The sequence below is a fragment of the Strongylocentrotus purpuratus genome, unplaced genomic scaffold (assembly GCF_000002235.5).
Source record: "Strongylocentrotus purpuratus isolate Spur 01 unplaced genomic scaffold, Spur_5.0 spur5_scaffold_20, whole genome shotgun sequence".
Lineage (NCBI taxonomy): Eukaryota > Metazoa > Echinodermata > Echinoidea > Camarodonta > Strongylocentrotidae > Strongylocentrotus > Strongylocentrotus purpuratus.
Genome location: NW_022145606.1, coordinates 15,452,992 through 15,475,029, shown reverse-complemented (window position 1 = coordinate 15,475,029; position 22,038 = coordinate 15,452,992).

The following is a 22,038-nucleotide window of genomic DNA, read 5'->3' as shown; positions in this document are numbered from 1 at the left end:
ATTCGTTGGGATAAAAAGACCATTAAAGTAATCACTAGAAAGAAGTGCACATACATGTAAATTTTGGTGATGTGAATTATCGTTAGATTGTTATATTTTTGAATACCTGACAAAAAGACATTGTCATATGTTTTTCAAACATTTGTAACACAGATTGTATATCAATTAATAATTGTACGAACTTTAATAACAAAGATTTCTTAAATGATGAGTTTGTTTTAAAGTCATAGTTTGCTCAGCATAATGTTTGTTGACATTACATCATACGGTAGTTTGTATACAGTACCATGTGAACAAAGAAAGAGTTGAGAATATAATGACGAAAGTACCGTCAATCCCTGTTTAAGCAAACACTGGGATCAGAACACATTATTATAGCCATGGGAGTTTATGTATTATGTTTATTATGATCAAAGGCTCATGGTTTTGAATGGCTTTGTAAGGTATTATTGATTTCAGTTTCAGGTTAAAAACTGATACTTTGGGTTAATTGGTTAATGTTTCTAATAGTTAGGGAGTAAACAAAGATTATGATAACTCCAAGACTCGTATCTTATTGTTAATTATGAAGATATTGCATGGTTAATTGAATGTTTGTTAATTTGACTGGAATGCAGTTGTAAAGAAATCAGGTTTTGGTTTTGAGACACAGTTACATGTTGTTGTTTGAAGAACTACCAATGGCAAAGTATAGCATTGGTTTGATGAGTGCAAAGCTTGTATTTATAACGTTTCAAGGGAAAATTTGCATAAGTAACGAGTAGGTTAATAAGTAAATATAGCTGACTAATGTTTGTTTAGTTGCTATTATAAAAATATTGCTTGCCATTATGTTTATTTGAAGGTCAAAAGAGTTAGGGTTATAACACAGACCTACAGTGGAATCAGTATGCAACTTGCAAGGTCAAAACTAATTTAGTGTTAATCTATTTTAAAATGCACAGGAAAAGGAGACCTGATATTGGATTAAAATGCAAATTATTGTTTGTTGATTGGAACTCATATGCAGGTGTAGCAAGAATCCACTGTATGTGTACATTATTAGATTGTTTATACCGGTAGGTTTTATGAAGATGTTGAGTGATGATTTCTAGCAAACACATTTTATATGAAGCAGTTTTTGGTTAAACAGATTGATGACAAGAGTCATTCATCTTTGATTCGATTAGTTTGCCTTTTACAGGAAGTTGCATTAGCTCAAAGGAGTTTATAATGTAAACAAATAGAAACGATAAAGTGTGGGCTATCAAAGAATACAGTGTATTACTTTGAAATATGTTTGTTTGATGATAAGACAAAGGTTTTGAGTTTTTTGTTACAGCCAGTTGGTTGTTATAATGTTAATTTGCTTTGTTGTTTAAAAAATCAAAATGGACAGAAGCAGGCATATTCTAATTCAGGTTCATCGTGTACAGGTAACTTGCAAATGGAGGTTGTAGTTTATTTTAACAGAATGTCTGATCAATGTGACAGATTAGCTCAAACGCTAGAGGTTCAGGTAAATTTTGGACAGCATAGCTTTATGTAAGTGAGCAAACAGGGTATAGAAATTGTGTCGCCCTCGGGCATTAACAGCTACATATGCGTAATGATAAAGGAAATGCAGTTATGTAAGGATTACAAGGTTGTAGTCAGTTTGATAGGAAATCTGTTTCATATTTAGGTGCACGTATGTAACTCAGTTGTTGGTGGTATCCGGTAAGCTACACTATTAAAGGTGCATGTATGCATAAGTGTGGATTGTAATTGTATCAAGAAATACAATTAAGGGGCCGGGATGTTATTGGCAGAAATTGAATTTAGGCCCTCTGCGGCAGGTTAGAAGAACGTGGTAGCTAGGGAAATGTATTTGTAGTTGTTGGAAGAATGTCGGAAGGCCTACCAGTTTTCAACCTCCTTCATAAGCTTATAAGCTCCATAACAGGCAGAAAGTGAACTCTATACTATGACCTCTGTTAATCATCGCTTGAATATGTTCATCGGAAGTCTTCATGTGATTATGATATTATAACTATAATGGAAACAATTGGACATTTTCAGACTGAGTCAATTTGTGCTACACGAATGTCGGTATGTGGAACATGTGTGATGACAATCGCATCGAGATCATTGCAAGGGATGCAGTGGCGGATCCAGGGGGGGGCCGAAACGGCCGCGGCCCCCCCTATTGGCGGCGCAAAAAAAAAAGAGAAAAAAAAAGAAAGAAGAGAAGAAAAAAAGGGGAAGAGAAAAGAAGGGAGAAGAGAAAAGAAAAGAGAAGAGAAGAGAAAAGAAAGAAGAGAGAGAGAAAGAAAAAAAGAAGAAGATACCCCCCCCCCCCCCACCTCACTCCCACCCGGGGTCGGAGGGACCGATTTTGTGTTTCCAAAATTTCTGATAAAGGGTTACTTTTCACGCAACAAAGTCCGGCCCGTAATACACACAAATCCGGCCCGCACTGACTTTACACACCGAAGATAAAGGGGTGCTTTCAAACTAAGAGAGGGAACATACATGCGCGTACCCTAGATAACACTGAGTGGGTGGGGGGGGGGAAGAGAAAAGTCGGGTGAGAAAGGGGGAAAGACAAGGAAATGGCGCTAAGTGACAGTAACAACGAATAAGGGAAAAACTGTAATAGGGAGATTTGGGGTCATTCCAGAAGGCTTGGGGAACGTTATTGAATAGAGGGGGCCGGGCCGGCCGCATAAAATCTCGAGCCACGGATTCAAAGTTAAACGTTACAAACAGCCCCTGCTTTTTGAAAAAAATTGAAAAGGGCACAATATTTTGGATGTCTTTCAAATAGAAGCTATATACTAAGCAGCCAAATTTTAAATTAACGGTAGGGCCGCTTCACAACTCTTATTTTGCCCTTCATTTGGATTCAGCTCATACCAACTCGCTTGTGCTTATATTTGAACTCATGTTGGTAGTGATCCCGGTAGTGATAATGGACAGCGGCGGCGATCCAGGGCCCGATAGAGGGACACGTCCCCCCGAAAATTTAGATACATAGCTAGAAAGAAATATACATGTAGCGGAAAGAACGTACATATTGGACTAAAGGATTTTCTAGAATGCATAGTTTCAGCATTCTACATTGCAAAATCTCGCTTGGTCGCTACGCCCCGGCCCTCGCCCGATAACACAAAACTAAGATATGACGCTCCCGGTCGCGATTATTTCATGGTTGGTATATAAAAAGTTTTTTTTTTCCCCTTTCATTTCTACTGACCTAATTGTATGCTATCACAATCATGATTGTTTCATTTTCCCTTTAAAGCATGCGTAGCTAGGGGCGGTAGGGGCAGTAAGGGGACATAGGACGAAAAAAGGAGCAGACAAAGAAACATTTTTGACAAGTCTAAAACGGTACAACAAATCATCTTCTTTCTCTATTAACTTAATGAAACGTTAAGCTTCAGCGCTTTGCGCTGGAGGGGGAAACTGAATTCAGAGAAGGATTAAGAGTCGGGAATAGAACAACGAATTATATTCTTTCTCTAATAATTTCATTAAACTATGAAAGGTCAAAGCTTCCGCGCCTCGCGCGGAAGAGGGAAAATGAATTCAAACAAGGATTAAGAATCGAGAATGGGACAACGAATCATCTTCTTTCTCTCATAATTTAATGAAGCGTCAGAAGCTTACGCGCTACGCGCGGGAGGAGGAAAACTGAATTTAGACAAGGATTTAGAGTCGAGAATGGAACAACGAATCATCTTCTTTCTCTAATAATTCAATGAAACGTCAAAGCTTCCGCGCTTCGCGCGGGAGGGGGTATAGAAACTGAATTCAGACAATGATTAAGAATCGAGAACGGTACAACGAATCGTCTTCTTTCTGTAATAATTTAATGAAACGTTAAGCTTCTGCGCTTTGCGCTGGAGGGGGTAATCTGAATTTAGAGAAGGATTGAGGGTCGAGAATGGAACAACGAATTATCTTCTTTCTCTAATAATTTCAATAAACTATGAAAGGTCAAAGCTTCCGCAATTCGCGCGGGAGGGGGAAAACTGAATTCAGACAAGGAATAAGAGTCGGGAATGGTACAACAAATCGTCTTCTTTCTCTAATAATTTAATGAAAAGTCAAAGCTTCCGCGCTTCGCGCGGGAGGGGGTATGGAAACTGAATTCAGACAATGATTAAGAATCGAGAACGGTACAACGAATCGTCAAAACTTCCGCGCTTCGCGCGGGAGAGGGGGGGGGGGGATTCAACTCAGACAAGGATTAAGAGTCGAGAACGGTACTCTTTCTCTAATGATTTAATGAAACGTAAAAGCTTCCGCGCTTCGCGCAGGAGGGGGTATGGAAACTGAATTCAGACAATGATTAAGAATCGTGAACGGTACAACGAATCGTCTTCTTTCTCTAATAATTTAATGAAACGTTAAGCTTCTGCGCTTTGCGCTGGAGGGGGATCTGAATTCAGAGAAGAATTGAGGGTCGAGAATGGAACAACGAATTATCTTCTTTCTCTAATAATTTCATTAAACTATGAGGTCAATGCTTCAGCGCTTCGCGCGGGAGGGGAAAAACTGAATTCAGACAAGGATTAAGAGTCGAGAACGGTACTCTTTCTCTAATGATTTAATGAAACGTCAAAACTTCCGCGCTTCGCGCGGGAGAGTAGGGGGGGGGGGGAGGAACTAAATTCAGACAAGGGTAGGAGTCGAGAATGGTTCAACGAATCCTCTTCTTTCTCTATTAAAGCTTCTGCGCTTCGCGCGTAATGGGGGGGGGGGAGGGGAACAGGGAGCTGCCCGAATATGAATTTGTTATATCTTTTCTCGTATATTTTGGTGATAAAATAACACAATAACAAAATACATATTATCCTCAAATTTTTGCTCGCTCGCTTCGCTCACTAGCCGAATTGTGAAACCAGAAAATTACTTTTTCGGGCAAGAGGCTTCAGCCCCCCCCCCCCCCCCCCCCGATGGAAAGGTCAAAAAAATTACCGGTATGATGGTGCTTCTAATATGACCTCGTCAGTATTGGTATGTTGAGTTGAAAAACGGTCTGCGCAATTTTCAAATTTCCGGCCCCCCCTATTGGAAAATCCTGGATCCGCGCCTGGGGATGGCATAGGTATGTCATTAAGTATGTGTGCACATTAAATGAGCAGAGACTTGAAAGAGCGATGAAGAAAGCAAAGAAGAGCTGCATGTGGAGTGTTTGGAACGAGTAGCCTAGTCTAACGAAGTTAAGCAGTTACACTGAAGTGATGAGTGACAGTGATAGAAAGGTGTAAAATGAATTTACACAGTAGCAGACGACATAACCTACACAGTAATACACTACAGTAGTCTAGGATGAAGACTAGTCACTGTCTATGACTATGTCAGATATTATTTAGACCCAACTACAAGTATTCCCACAGGGCCATATGGCATTAACACCCGTGTTTTCGTTTTACTTCCTTTCTGTTTTTATTTCCACTGTTATTGTTAGTAATTATAGTAAAAATGACAAAATCACGCATTTGCTTGCCTTCAATCGCCTCGGGGACACTTGGTTGTTCTTTTTCTGCCATGCCTACAATGATGAGTAGTTCAACGAAACAATTTAGAAAGGAAAACATTGTTAGACTTAAATAACCGATCCATCAGTGGCGGATCCAAGAGGGGCCGATTCGGCTGCTCCCTCCTCTAGCTGGCTTGAATAAAATGGGGAAAGAAAGAGCAACAGAAGAAAAAAAAGAGAGAAAAAGAAAAGTATGTATCAGATTAAAAGAAAGAAAAAGGAGAGAGATAGAGAGATAGATAGAGATATAAATGTATAAAATAGATACTGCTCTCTTGAGAAACGGGTCGGCAACATATTAGATGGGATGGCTACCCATCCCATTTCAAGCCTTGCGTATTAAATGCATGAATACATTTAGATGTACAGATCAGTTGTGGATCAGGGCGCAAATCGGCCGCGGCCCTCTTTTTAGCAGCGTTAAACAGGGGAAAAGGAAAAAATAGAGAGAGAGAGAGAGAGCGACGGAAGAAAGAAAGAACAGAAAGAGAAAGAAGGCAAAGGAACAGAAAATGGATGAAGAGATAGTCAGAAAAAAAAAACATGAAACTTAATTGTACAAATACAGAGTGCAGTGTCGCTCTGTGGCACAGCATATTCGAACGAAGCATTCGGACGAATGTAGAACAGTAGGAAAACAATTATATTATTTCTAATGAACTGGCAGGGGTCCATCGGCGGAGCCCTGGACCCAATCCTTTAAGAAAGAAGTTGTTCCTCTGAAAATAATCCAAGACAAACCTTTGTTCTATAAGATTGTCCTTGGAATAGAATGTGTGTGTGAGAGAGAGGGAGAGAATTGATATATCCCACGAAATAAAGCAATACGGGTTTTGCTAATTGTAATGCACGTATTACAGTGTCTATCCCTTAAGACGACTATCTTGAAAGTTCTGAATTGCCAAAACTCACGAGCATCCGGAGGCTCCAGACCATCGACCACCACATCCTGTTTTGTTATTTTTCCCGTGTTTTCCTTTTCTTTCCTTTTTGAATTAATCTTATTGTTAGTAATTTTAGTAAAAATGAAAAAATCACGAATTCGCTTACCTTCAATCGCCTCGGGAACACTTGGCTCTTCTTTTCCTGCCATGCCTAAATTGATGTGCAGTTCAACGAAACAATTTAGAAAGAATGACATTGTTATAGACTTAAATAACCAATCCACCAATGGCGGATCCAAGAGAGCCCGAATCGGCTCCCCCCCCCCCCCTCCTAAAATGGGGAAAGAAAGAACAACGGAAGAAAAAAAGATAAAAAGAATCGTATGTAACAGATTAAAAGAAGAAGAGAGAGAAATAGAGAAAGATAAAAATGTATACATATATTCTGCTGTCTCGAGAAACGAATCGGCAACGTATATGATGGAATGGAAACCCAACTTTGCTTAAAGGGACTTGGTAACATTGTTCAGATGAGAGATAGTGATTCTAAGGTAGTAACTTCAATGCTAGATGTACAATTAAAGATAATCTGAAAATTTGAGTGAAAACGGACCATTATTCATGGTACAAATTGGGAAAAACTGATGTGATCGATTCCTTAATTCTCCCAACTAGGTCTAGATCTAGATCTATAGAACAATTTAATTACATTTTAGGTGAATGGGAATCTCACAAAGCAATAAAATGGCTTTACATTCCGTTCCAGACATTTAAATGTTGACAGATTTTTTTATAACCTGTTTTGTGCCTTTTTTTTCATGGAAAAATGGTTGGGAAAATTCAAAAATGGTTGGGAGAATTTACTGTTAATCACTGTTAGAGGGTGCCTCACATCGACGCCTTCAAAGAAAACCATAGATATATTCGTGGTTTGAGAATTTTTTCAGGATGTTTTGCCTGTCAGAGGATTAGTACAGTAGAAGGAATATAGTAAGTAACATTTTATACCAAAATTAAGCAATTTTTTTCATCAACCTTTAACAATGTTACCAAGTCACTTTAATGGCTGTATACATTAACATGTACAGATGAGTTGCGGATCAGGGCAGGAATCGGCCGCGGTCCTCTTTCTTTGGCAGCCTTTAAACGGAGGAAAAGGGACACACAGAGAAAGTGACAGAACAAAATAGCGAGAAGAGAAAGAGAAAAGAAGGCAAAAAACAGAAAATGGATGAAGAGACAGAGAGAAAAAAATATATAAAAAGAAAAACATGAAACTTAAATGTACAAAATTGCAGTGTCGATCTGTTGGCAGTGGATATTCCAACGAATCATTCGGATGAAGGTAGAACAGTAGGATTTTTTTCTTTTTCTAAGTAACTGGCAGGGGTCCATCGGCGGACCCCTGGACCCATTCATTTAAGAAAGAAGTAGTTCCTCTTAACATAATCCAAGACAAATCTTTGTTCTGTAAGATTTTCCTTTGAATAGACTGTGTATGTGTATGTTAGAGAGAGAGAGAGAGAGAAAGAGAACTGATATCCCACGAAATAAAGCAATACGGGTTGTGCAAATTATAACGCACGTATTACAGTATATATCCCTTAAGATGACTATCTTGAAGGTTCTGAATTGTCAAAACTCACGATCATCCGGAGGCTCCAGACCATCGACCACCACATTATGTTTTGTATACAACTATGGAACCACTGTATTAGGATTAGCCTCGTATTCCATAGAAGTGTAATTGTTTTAGAAGAACTGGGTGGTCGATGGTGTCAAATGTTTGTGAAAGGTCCTTGAAGATCCCATAACGAATAAAATTGCCTCTGATAATTTCATGTAGAGTAGAACACAAATTATTACACACAGAGAAATAGAATAATTTTTGCGAAAACCAGGATTCAAATTTTGAAAGATTTCATAGAGTTTGTTGTACATTAATCTGTCGAGTAACTTAGCAAAAATGGAAAAGGTGCAACGGTTCTATCACTTAAATACACTATAGACCAGGTAATGTACCGGTACGTACATACATATTTAAAATATCTCACAATGAGTTTACGATATAGTAGATACATCCTATTAGAACTCAGGAAGACTAACAATCTGGTCCATTCGCCTTTGCACTTTTGATGAAACAGGACATAATTATGCGAATACATGAACGAATTTCGTGATAGTTGGGATTACACTCCTGACTGCATGGATTCCTGATGGATTCTAATACTAACTGTAAACACAAAATTTTAAATCCAATATCAGTATAAGGTTTGTGTTTTGTATTACTCTACATTGCCTATTCATGATACTTTTATCTATTTCAATATATCAATAGACATCGTGCCTAGTTCCAATGAAGCAATGAAGCAAATATATAACTTAAAGGAGAGAAATATCACATAGATGACCACCATTGTTATAAGAAATAACCATGATTGGACAAAGTTGTATACTTACCTTCTGCAAGCGTAAAATTAGCGCATTGAAAATAGAGAAATAAGACAAATATTATAATATATTACATGCACACATTTAACTATGTATCTTAAAAAAGGACACTGACGAATATTCAATGATATATAACCATAAAACCAATTATAAATAAATAAATAAATAAAAAACATCTCAAATTTGTATCTTATCAAACGGATACTTACGAATATTAAATGATCTATAACCATAACACCAATTATGAATTAAAAAAAATAGATCATATACATCTCAAATCCGTAAAAGGATAAGAAATTCAAACTGTGACAAAGTTAATCTCAACGTTTTTGAAAAAGTGTGCCCTTATTATTTTTATCAGTATAATTATTATCATTATGATGATAATTACTATTATTACTATTGTTATAATTACTTCTCCTCCTCCTTCCCCCCCCCCCCCCCCTCTCTCCTCTTTTGCTTTTCCTTTTTCATCTCCTCTTTGTTTTCTTCTCCTTTTTCCTTCTTGTTTTGTTTCAGGTGGTTTAAAGTTTTGTTTTTTTCCCGTGTTTTCCTGTTCTTTCTTTTCTGTTTTTATTTTCCAATCTTATTGTTAGTACTTTTATAATTTTATTAATAATGAAAGAATCACGGATTTGCTTGCCTTCAATCGCCTCGGGGACACTTGGTTCTTCTTTTTCTGCCATGCCTACATTGATATACAGTTCTACGAAACAATTTAGAAAAGAAAACATTGTTATAGACTTAAATAATCGATCCATCAATGGCGGATCCAAGAAGGGCCGTTTCGGCTGCTCACCCCTCTTGCTGGGCTAAATAAAATGGGGAAAGAAAGAGCAACGGAAGAAAAAAAGAAGAGAAAGACCAAATTATATGTAACAGATTAAAAGAATGAAAAAGGGAGAGAGATAGAGAGAGATAGAAATGTATAAATAGATACTGCTCTCTCGAGAAACGGGTCGGCAACATATCAGATGGGATGGCTAACCATCCCATTTCAAGCCTTGCGTATTAAATGCGTGAATACATTTAGATGTACAGATCAGTTGCGGATCAGGTCGCAAATCGGCCCGGCCCTCTTTTCTGGCAGCGTTAAACAGGAAATAGAGAGAGAGCGCGACGGAAGAAAGGAAGAAAAGAAAGAGAAAAGAAGGCAAAGGAACAGCAAATGGATGAAGAGACAGTCAGAAAAAGAAAAAAAAAAAAAAAAAAACACATGAAACTTCAATGTACCAATACAGATTGCATTGTTGATCTGTGGCACAGCTTAATCCAACGAAGGATTCGGACAAAGGTAGAACAGTTGGAAAACAATTATATTATTTCTTATGAACTGGCAGGTGTCCATCGGCGGAGCCCTGGACCCAATCCTTTAAGAAAGAAGTAGTTCTTCTGAACATAATCCAAGACAAGTCTTTGTTTTATAAGATTGTCCTTGGAATGGTCTGTGTGAGAGAGAGAGAGAGAACTGATATCCCAAGAAATAAAGCAATAGTGGTTGTGCAAATTGTAATGCACGTATTACAGTGTCTATCCCTTATTGATGACTATCTTGAATTGCAAAAACTCACGAGCATCCGGGAGCTCCAGACCATCGACCACCGCATTCTGTTTTGTATACGACTATGGAACCACTTTCTTAGGGTTAGCCTCGTTTTCCATACAAGTTTTTATTGTTTTAGAAAAGCTGGGTGGTCGATGGTGTCAAGGTTCTTGAAAGGTCTTTAAAGATGCCATAACAAAAAAAAAATGCCTCCGTCAATTCCATGTAGAGTAGAACAGAACATTTTTTAACAGAGAAGTAGAATAATTCTACCAAAAACCAGGATTCAAATTTCATATTGTGCAAGATTGTTGTACATGAATCTTTCTAGTAACTTTGCAAAACTGGAAAAAGTGCAACGGTTCTATCATTTTAAATACACTTTGGACCAGGTATGGTACAGGTACCTACATAAATATTTAAAATATCTCACAATAAATTTACGATATAGTGGGTACATCCTTTTAGAGCTCAAGGAGACAATCAATCCGGTCCATTCACCGTTGAGTTAAGATGAAACAGGACATATATGCGAATACATATACGAACTTCGTGATAGTTGGCATGGCATTCCTGACTTCCCGGGTAAGTGTGTGTGTGTCTGTAATGGGTTTTTTACTGACGTGTATCAATCAGATATGATTATTTACGTCTGGGGACCGACCTTTAAACGTCACCATCCGAAAGACGCGAATCAGTTTCGAGCCTTCGTCCTCGGCTGAATCAGTTTGTAACTTCTATTGTTAGCTTGATTACAGGCGCACGCCACAACGCCTAGTTTTCCAACAAAGGTTAGCCTTTAAACAAGGCCGCATGTCTGATAGACGCCGAGCGACTAAAAAGAGACTAATCGCGAAAACCCGAGTGAACGCCAGAGCGAGTAGCGCAGCTACTGCCACTCCATCGCGCGTTCACCTTGGGTCTCTAGATTCATCTCAGCCGCTGATTTGGGTGGAAAATAGCCAGAGTCACGAGGCCTTGTCAAAAGGCTAAACAAAGGTAGGCTCGCGCTGCAAGCTCGCATAACGTCACGCCCGACAAACCAAGGGCAACAGCATTGCGACCAACAAACAGCGAACAATAAATCTTCTCATGATCAATACCCTCTGAAATACGAGTGCAATTATGTATAAGCCATATTGTAGTTAAACGAAGAGTAAATCAAAAATTCTCCAACACTTACTGACATCTTGATTTACAAAAGCTTGTAGTATATAGAGGTATCGTTCTCGGTTGGTAAAAGAAGGGGAACGTGAAAAACCTTTACCAGGACGTTAGCTTACAGTCCGTTTGGCGAAAACCTATTTCAAAACCATACAATTTTATTCCCCATACGAATATTGTTTGCTAAACTTTGGGAAATATTTTAAGGCAAAAGGTAGTGGACACTTTCTTTTAGTAAAAGGGAGGTATCGTTATGTATTTTGGCCACACAATGCCTTTTGAGTGATAGAAGTTAATTAAATTCGTCAAGATCAATGGTGTTCGGTATTTATTATTCTTAACTCTGTCATACTTCGTAATATCCGTGTATACAGCTAGGCTGAACAGTTTAAACACATGTCTGCTAGCTATTTCAGTTTGACAAACACGCTGTTTTTTCTTAATCTATTTGGACTATCTTGAGGATATTCTGGGATATTCAAAAATTATCAGGAGTGGGCGTCACTTTAATACAAGAGAATTTCATTATAATATACAAATATTCTCCGTATATTTTGCAGTCCCAATCGGGGTAGGTGTATCGCGCTCCTTGATCAATCAGGGGGCTGTACATGTTGTGAGTGTAGCTTGCGCGCATCGCGTTCAGGGCGGGTGTATACCACTATACGTGGGTGAAAACCAAGCGGCTCGTAGAATTGTAAGCAGACCGTGCGTGTAGAAATGTCATTCGAAATTATGCTGTTTGTTAGTCTATATTTATATTAGCCTATTTGTGCCAAAATATGGAAACAAAATCACGGCAAACTTTTTACGAAATTGAATAAAAAGGAGACTCGGCCCACGGCCAAAATACATACACAGAGATAGGCCTTATATGTAGCAGGCATACAGTGTTCTAAATTGCACTAGGATTATAATAAGCCTTCTACACGTGTTGTGAAGCACGAAGTTATAACACAAAATATAGGTGTGATGACAAGAAAAGTACAACAAACCACGATAACAACAATAATAACAACAACAAATAGAATGTGTTTAAACGTATCCACTTTACTTTGTCCCAAACGTTCCTGTAGCATTTTACCTACCTTTACCGTTGTGTCTAGAAGCGGCGCTCGTACATGTAGACCTGCCGTGTTGAAAGACTGTACTGATGTCATAGAGTTATTTTGGGAAATTTCTACACAATTGTCATGGTTATGCGCACAAAATTTGTAAGACCGTATTGTGAAAAGAAGGTTCAACTGCTATTCTGGAGCACACGGAACACATGTAAAATTGAAACCGGTTTAAGTGAATTGAAACTCTCATGGATGTCAGTATTTAACTGATTCAATTATTATACAAACATGTATTTATTTGTATTTACTGTCTGACGGAATAAATTTGAAACCGGAAAGAGTAAATTGAAACTCTCAAAGTTTTAATAGCTTTACATACATCCTCTTAGTATGGTCTATCGTGGTTTAATTAATTTGGTGTTAAAAACGTGATGGCATTTTACTTAAAGGGGCATGTTCCCCGTATTCCAGAGGGCGTTCAAAATACGTACCCGCTGGCGGACGGTGCTAGATGCCTATTGACACCAACAGAATACGGCTCTTACGCAGATGGCATGTTCCGAATGCCCGGACAATACCGATTATCGCATACATGTGCCGAAGTAATGCCAATCGCAGTTCGGCTCTAAGATTCGGCTGCTGTTTCCGCCCACTTTCGTGACGTCGCGATCGTCAGCGATCAGCTGGCTTGGCGAAGGCAGGCCAGGCCGCGCGTACTTTGATTGACAGCTGTATGCAAATTAGAAGTCGATCTTCGGAACCAAGATGGCGATGACTAGAGCAGCGATAGCTACACTGGCGGGAACGTGCCACTTTAATGTGTGTTGTGAAAGTTACTCAGGAATGTGAATTCACAGCATGTCATACGCAGTTTTTTTACCACAAATCCACCACCACTGCGACCATTGAGCTAATATATACTTTGGGGAAAGCGTTATGTATTCATTTTATATTAAATAAACAAGTTGTTAATAAATTAATTTCTTCAAAGTGTGATCACTCTCTCTCTCTCTCTAGACAGTACGTATAAGGTATAAAGGATTGTAACTTAAACGTAAGATCAAATGTGAACTTCAAATATATTCCAACCTAAGAGTAAACTTGTTTTTTTGTCTAATATACCATATTTATTTTTCCCTGACATGAATGACTGAGGACCAGTGTTTCTTAAGAGTTTCGTACACATATTGTACCAAGCTGGGCTAAAGAACCGACAATTACTCTTTTAGGACAATAACCCCTTTAGGACAATAACCCCCTAGACAATAACACAAGGATAGTTATTTCGCACGGCTAATTACCCCCCCCCCCCCCCCCCGAATATGACCAATTTAGAAAAATTACCCCCTGGCAAGTGTATAATTCATACATGTGCTGCTTTTCTTTGATCGATGCACAAAGTATATTTTGTGATATCGACACAAAAGTAATGGAATTTCAGATTTCAGAGCATGTAAAAATGCTTTGTCACTCAAGTGAGTATCCCATTTTTCGTTCACAAATTGAAAGATTCGGCTGGTGGTTTTGCCATTCATAAGTTTAATATGACAGACAGCTGGTAGCACAATATTAACAAATAACTACGAGTTACAACAAACAGAAGTCAGATTTAGCAGATATGAAAGCAACCAAGGACCTCTGGAATTCGGGACAATAGGTTTGCCAGGTTTAATATTGACATTGTAGCGCTATTAGGAACTTTTAAATTGAGTGAATGAGAACGGCGTGAACGTCCACTGATCATGCGTGTCCATGACAAGCCGTTTTAACATGTATTCCTATTGCTTGATATCAAGAAATGATTTTCTGTAGTAAAGCAATGGTAATTCTAGATATCAAGAAATAGGAATAAATGTTAAAACGGCTTGCTTTAGACCCGCGTGATCAGTGGACGTTGACGCCGGTCGTTCTCGTCCACTCAATCTAAAAGTCCCTATTCACCACAAACGAGACAACGAGACTTTGGATCAACCAGAACGTTGGTTGATGTATGCAACACAGTGTTGGAAGTTATACCATCGCAATTAGTTGTGCCAAATAAAATTTAAAAAATGATTTTATTATAAATACAATTGCAGGAAGTATGAGATAATAACTATGTAGCGCATGATCAAAGATTCAAACGGACACTTATCTATGATAGTTATTATTGTATACATTTGTCATGGCAGCACTTGTATATTTAAGGTACTCGACCTTTTGTGAATGAGGTAATATCTTGTATTCTTATATTTAAGTACAACAAATAAAATTTGCTACAAGATTATATCCGTATTTAACCTTCTCTATGGTTTTAAGAGTTTGCAGTATAGCGGTCAGAAATCATCTTAACAGTTATAATTTTAACAAACATCGTTAACTACGCTTATAAGCTACAATCTTGTATATGTACGTATATTGTTTCTACGAGCTTCACTAGAAGCCCCCCCCCCCCCCCACACACACACACACAAATAAGGTTTAATACATTTGAAAATGACTAAAACTAAGGACAATTTCAAGTAGCAGATGATTATGTTAATTTATCTCCTATAGTCATTATAGGACTTTGCCACATTGTTCACTAGGCAGATCAGTTGGGCACTTTCCACTCCTGGATGTCTTTATTTATAGCTTCTTTTGTTAAGTCTCTCTGGTACAGTTTAGGGCCGTCAAAGATTTAACAACAAAAATACCAATTTTTCTTTTACCTCCCCGGCCATTGTCAAAATCAGTCGTTGGCCTCATAGTCAATCTAAAAAACGACAACGTGTACTAAAAAGGCGCAATGAGCAATACAGATTTTTTTATTTTTTTTTTTTTTTTTTTTTTTTTATTTTTTTATTTATTATATATATTTTTTTTTTTATCTATTATTTTTTAATTTTTAATTTTTAATTTTTTTTTTTTTGGGGGGGAGACAAAAATCCGCCTCATCACCTGGCTGCATAATGGGCAATTTTTGTTTGACAATAATGGTCAGGATGTGGGCCTACAAAATACGTTTCAGCTATGGCGTATTGTTTTTTGTTATGTTGATTATTTGCAAGGCTAGGGTACTTTGCATCTCTCCACTAAACAAATTAATTGATTGATTACATTAATGTTCTTCACACTTTTAGCAATGAGATGATAACTTAATATCCCACCCTTTACCCAGGGACGGTGGAGCGCCTAACAAGGTGGACGGGGGCACAAACATAAACGGGCACCTTCTGGAATAAGGGGCACCTACAAAGGGAAACCACAAAGTGAAAATATGCCATTTTTACACATTGGTATACCCCTATATGGTGATAACATTATCAGGGATGATTTCAATCTTCATTTCTCTCTTGACATAGTCCAATATCATACTTTGCAGTTGGGTGTGATGATCTAAAAATTGTTCGGATTTCTGAGGTCGAAGTGTAAAAAACTACATATTATAAAGCCGAGGAAAACACCCAATTCTGATGGGGTTTTAAGCACAAATTAATCATGACAGAGTGAAAAGACATGTAATAAGAAACATAATAATATAAACGTTAAATTCGAGCGAGCGTAGCGAGCTAGCTTTGGGCAAAATTAGTTTAAGAATTTAGCTTTTAGCTGCTCTAAATTATGAGCACATTTTATGGTGAAAGGAAAACGGGCACGTGTTCAAACGGCATATGACACTTATAAAAAGAACAAAGGAGCACGTGACAGAGGTGAAAATGGGGCGCTTCCCCCTCTGAAAAAGGGCACTCACCAGAGATGGCAAATGGCACTAATGAGAATAGAAAAGGGGCACTAATCATAAAGGAGAATTATGGGCATTTATCAGAAGGAAAATTACACTAATTAGGAAAAACTAGTATCACAATAGCAACATTGGCGCAAATCACTTTTGGCACTCTCGCAAACAATGCATCATGTTCATCCAAGCGTGAACACATACCACATAAAATGATACCAAATTATTTGGGATAAAACACTTTTTTATATGATGTATAATAATCAACTATTCATAGCTGAATTCTTAATAATTAGCAATTTTCTAGGTGTACACTTTTTTTCTCGTTATATTGCTGCGTGCATTCGAATCAGTTGTGACCGGACTGCAAGCATTTCCTACATACCACCGTCTTCGTGCACGTAGAATAATAATAATAATAATAATAATAATAATAACAATATTTATGAAGCGCAACATATCCATCTCTAAAGATGCTCAAGGCGCATACAAATAATTTAAATTAATATTCAACATACTTAAGATTAAAGAAATATTAAATGTGTACTTGCATTAGATTATACAACTTCATGGTGCCAACGTACATACAATGTGGCACACTGTGATTGTTTGTTTTGCATGCATTGTATTAAAAAAACGTTGAAATTTAACAATATGCATTGAGCATCAGGTGATTTTTAAGTACAGTTTTGAAAGTAGAGAGGGTGTTGGCCGTCTGAATAAAGAAAGGTAACTTATTCCACAAAAAAGGAGCTGCTGATGCAAATGCTCTATCCCCCCAATTTATTTTGGTACCTATTTCTTTAAGTCTAATATTATGTGATGAACGTATACCAGAACGACCTGCAGAGTGGGGTGATAGAAGGGATGAAATATATTCTGGAGCTAGATCATTTAGTGCACGATAGGTTAAGAGTAGAATTGTATAGATCACACGCTGTTGAACAGGGAGCCAGTGCAGAGATTTCAAGATAGGAGTAATATGTGATGATCTTTTGGTGTTAGTTACAAGGCGAGCATCAGCATTCTGAACTATTTGCAATCGGTTAATTTGGTTGGCGAGTATTCGAAAGAGTAATGAATTGCAATTATCAAGGTGCGAAGTAACAAAAGCATGTAATAACTGTTGGGTGGATTGAGGTGAGAGATATTGCCTAATTGCACGGATATTACGTAGATTACAATTAGCCAGTTTAACACAATTTGAAATATGGGTTTCAAGTGACATGGTAGAATCAAATATTACACTAAGATTCCTAGCTTGATGTACAGGAGATACAGGGGCATAACCAACTTGAACATGAGAAACATGATGCCCCTGTGACAAACATTTCGAGCATAGGATGGGGTCTTTGTCTTGTCCCTCATGGTAGACACGGGCTTTGAAGGATCCCATATTCATGAACTCGTGGGAGGGGTTCTGCGGGGGGGGGGGGGTTACGATGAACAGCATTCTGTCCCCCGTGTAACACTCCGTCAAGAGGTCATTCACCCTTAGCTTCATTGTTTGCACTTTGCTAATGATTTTACACTTTTGTTTTACAATTTCATTTACGATCACTTCATCTTTTACCGACAAAGGGACATCTTTAACGATTACTTTCAATGATGTATTTGAGTCATGATGGTTCAGAAACGGGTTCGAGTCGTATATTGGCGCCAAGATCCCTCTAAAGCTAAGGCCTGATGCAAGGAGGGCAATTCTGGATACCCTATCATCAACATATAGCCTCCATAGGACTTGTAGCGACTAATGTTACAGTGCATTCATTTATAATTCACTGGTATATTGTGTTTTTAATCCAAAATGGCCGCTTTAGAAGTCATTGAGAGTTCGAGGATTTGGTATTACGCCATGTCCTCAGAACTGGTTTTAACTCGATTTATTACTGCACGATGTTTATTCATAAGTATTTAGATCACGTGCTTAATTAACATACATGTGCGCTTGTTTTGAACCGATCGCGCTGTAGTTGATTGGCGCTCTTCTGATTTTCCTGTGCGGGAATCAGTGAGCTGTTTTAATATTGGTATACACACATGCTGTTATTGGGTTGATATTTGTACCTAGAAAATTGTATCCAACGAGGATTGAACTACTACGTCCCCGGACCATTCCCGGTGGACGTGCTCACCTATTTACATCTTGTACGTTTTGCAAGATATATTTTGACTCTCTCGATGTTCAGCATTGACGACACTTTAATTCACCAGCAGTGAGAATAGAACATTTAATATGATCTAACGTTTTTCTCACCTGCATTATTGTTTGACAACCTTTTATCATCGACTTCATATGATATATATTGTCTCGACATTTGATTCTTCGACCTGCATCGCAAGTCACTGAAGTTGATCTATTGACATTGACTGCATCATCATTGTATTCATCTGTTTATACTGATTCATCATCGTCTTCATCACCGTTGTCTTCATCATCGTCGACTTCATCATCGCTGTCTTCACCAGCGTCGTCTTCATCGTTGTTGTCATCATCGTTGTCTTCATCGTGGTATTCACCTAGCGTCGATCATCGTCTGCATATCCTACGCGATCGACAACCAGCTCATCGACCACTGTTTTCGACTAGCTAGTTTCTACATCTATCTAGAACTTGAAGAAGATCTACTCTGAATTCAACTCCAATGACTCACGTAACGTTAATTATATTGTGATGTATGCTTTGCATTGTTTATCATTGTGATACCTTATTTTGACTGACTGAGTGCCTGTTGTTGAGTGCGTACGCTTACTAACACATATTTTACATGTTTATAATTGCACTAGTCTAGGCCTATACCTGGTCTACTGATCTAGATCTGCTATAGTCTAGATCCACCGATATATTGTTGTATTCTCGTGTTGTGCATTCCGTACACATACACAAGTAGAGATTTGTTTAGTGGTTTCTTGAACCACAATATTTCGTGCCTATGTAAGTAAATCTAAACGCTGTCTAGCTTAGATGTGAGTAGTATTTTCTTGACTGTTATTATTCATGTAGTGTGAATGATATTTAACTGACTTGTTTTAGTACTGTCTTAAGTTGTACTGAACAGGACTCCTGATATTTCGAGACTTGTATTAAGCGGTAATCATTAATACCATAGTGCCTAAGTTGAGTCTCCTTTACATTAATGTGCTGTTGGAAGTTATCTATGTTTGATTATTAATAGTAACTACCAAGGGCCTAGTGATAGTTTAATTGTCTGTCACTGTTGAGATAGACAGAAGAGGTTTCTGATAATTCTGTAATCATTGTATCTTATGTGAAATTATAGAATATAGAACCAGTTTTTAACCATAATCAATTTGTCTGGATGTGATCATTTATTAAGTGTTTTATTGTCTGGAGGGATACTGCTTTTTAGTAGTTTAATTAAAAAAGGAATTATGTGGGATTACTAGTTAACACGCAACATAGTCCATACCCCATGTAGTTTTCCAAAGACTCCTATCCTCTGCAGGCCTTTCAGGTTTTGTGTAGAGCCTAGCTGTTTGGATAGCGCGATTACAACTCTTCGTGTACGAGTGGTTTTCCCTCCATCGGTACATCCCTGTTTTTAAGAAAAAACGCGTTTGATCCCGCCACTATCATACATGCCCGTGTCGCCCTGCATACGTGGCGCTAGGTCCAGCAAGCGAAAGCGAGCTACCAATTTGACTCTTTTTTTCGTTCTGTCTGTTCGTCAAAAGCCACCCAAAATTATTCCTTTTCAATGTTCACTATTAAGTTGAAATATATCGTGTCTCAAAGTTAACACTCACGGCTTTCCTGATGTTTCAAACAGTAAATAATTCTCCAGATCAGTGAACGACGTGTCTCAATCTTGATTTCGACGAGCGCCCTCTGATATAAATAAAGATAATATCATGTATCTAAGGCTCGCTCATTTAATTTAAGTGAAGTGACAACCGCGGTCGTTTTCTTTGATAATGATAACCTTTTTTAGTAGTAACAGCAGCTTGGCCATCATGTTTTCAGCAAAGTTGGGCACAATATAGCGAGTGCTCCTTTGGGCAAGAAAAGAACAAATATTATATTTAATAATTATAAAGTAATAATTATATTGGATGGTTTTTATAGCTCACATATCCACCAGGCAAGGTACTCAAGGTGCCCCAATATTACCCTGGCTTTGCAATGCTACCGTTTTTTGGTGCTCACAGCATTTCAGGAAATCTATGCAATCGGTACTCATTAATCACATGGGTGGGGAGTGGCAAATACCCGAACCGCGAACCATATGAGCCACAGACCAACGACGTATCCACTAAACCACGACACCTGTACATGTCGTGTCCTACTGAATCCAATTAGACTTAAACACTGTATAAACTTATAGATAGCTCTGAATAACTGGATGGGGATCCGCCTTCAGTTCCAACCAAAATATCAATGTAAATATGCCAGGGAGTCTCTTTTTCGATTTCCCTAACGCTTAGTCTGATACCAGTCCTTATATTCTGAAGATTGAGTGTTTGAAAAAATGTTAATGAAATTTTAGCAAGAACAACATCATTTTCACATCCTGGAATTCCACATAGTTATTGTTCACATATTTGGACAGTCATTCATTTAACAAGTAGCTTAGAATGTATGATATGAAATAAAGTATTTAGATGCTTATAATTAACAAATAATATAATTAGAACTTTCTTTATATTTTCTTTTTTGTCGTTCTTGCAATAACAGGCTACACATTGCTGTTTTGGAGAAATGAATAATGTGTTTGTTACGTGTTTTGTTTTATCAGAATTGTGCCTTTGTGTGTTGCAGATGAGGGCGCTACGCACATATATACACTCTCGCATAATTGAAATATCACAGCATGTCATTTTTGTAATTTGCATTTGTTTCTGTTTTTCGTAAAAGGTGAATGGAATAATTCGTATTAAGGCAAAAATGTATGCTTTTAATTCGGTTTCGAAAATGGCTTACATAAATTTCATTTGCTGAATGTAAGCCTCATCTTTTCCGTATTTTCGATTAAAAAAAAAAATATTTGTTCTCTGTCAGTTGACAAACAGTTTGAAATCAAAGGTTCTCGACTCTTTCATTTCGTTAGAAAAAAACCGAAATTAAATGTACAAGTTAACACAGTTTGAATACGTCAACAATGTAAAATGTTATTTAGAAAATGCTTAACATACACATTCAATTTACATTACACTAAATCATATGTTCTCAACTCATGCACATTTTCAAGAAATTATAAGCTAAATAAAGTACAAGTTAACACAGTTTGAATACGTAAAAACACATTTACAATTTTATTTAGAAAATGCTTAACAGCTGCATGCAACTAGCCTTACATTAAATCCAATGTTTTCGACTCTTGTTTCTGTTTAGAAATACAAGGTTACTAACATACAAGTTAACACTGTTAAATTCCTAAAAACATTTACAATTTAATATAGAAAATGCTTAACAGCTACATACAATTAGCCTTACATTAAATCAAATATTCTCGACTCATGCATTTTTTTATAAAGAAAAAGAAAAACTAACGTACAAGATAACACAGTTTCAATACGTAAACACATATACAATTTTATTTAGGAAATGCTTAGCATACACATACAAGTTACATAACATTATCCTTTATTTATAAGAATTAAACAGATTTGTGGGCATTCCTTATTTAATTCCAATTTGTTTTCTTCTTTCTATTTTGTTCTATTTTCTAAATACAATAAATGAATAAAAAATACTATGTAAGCGT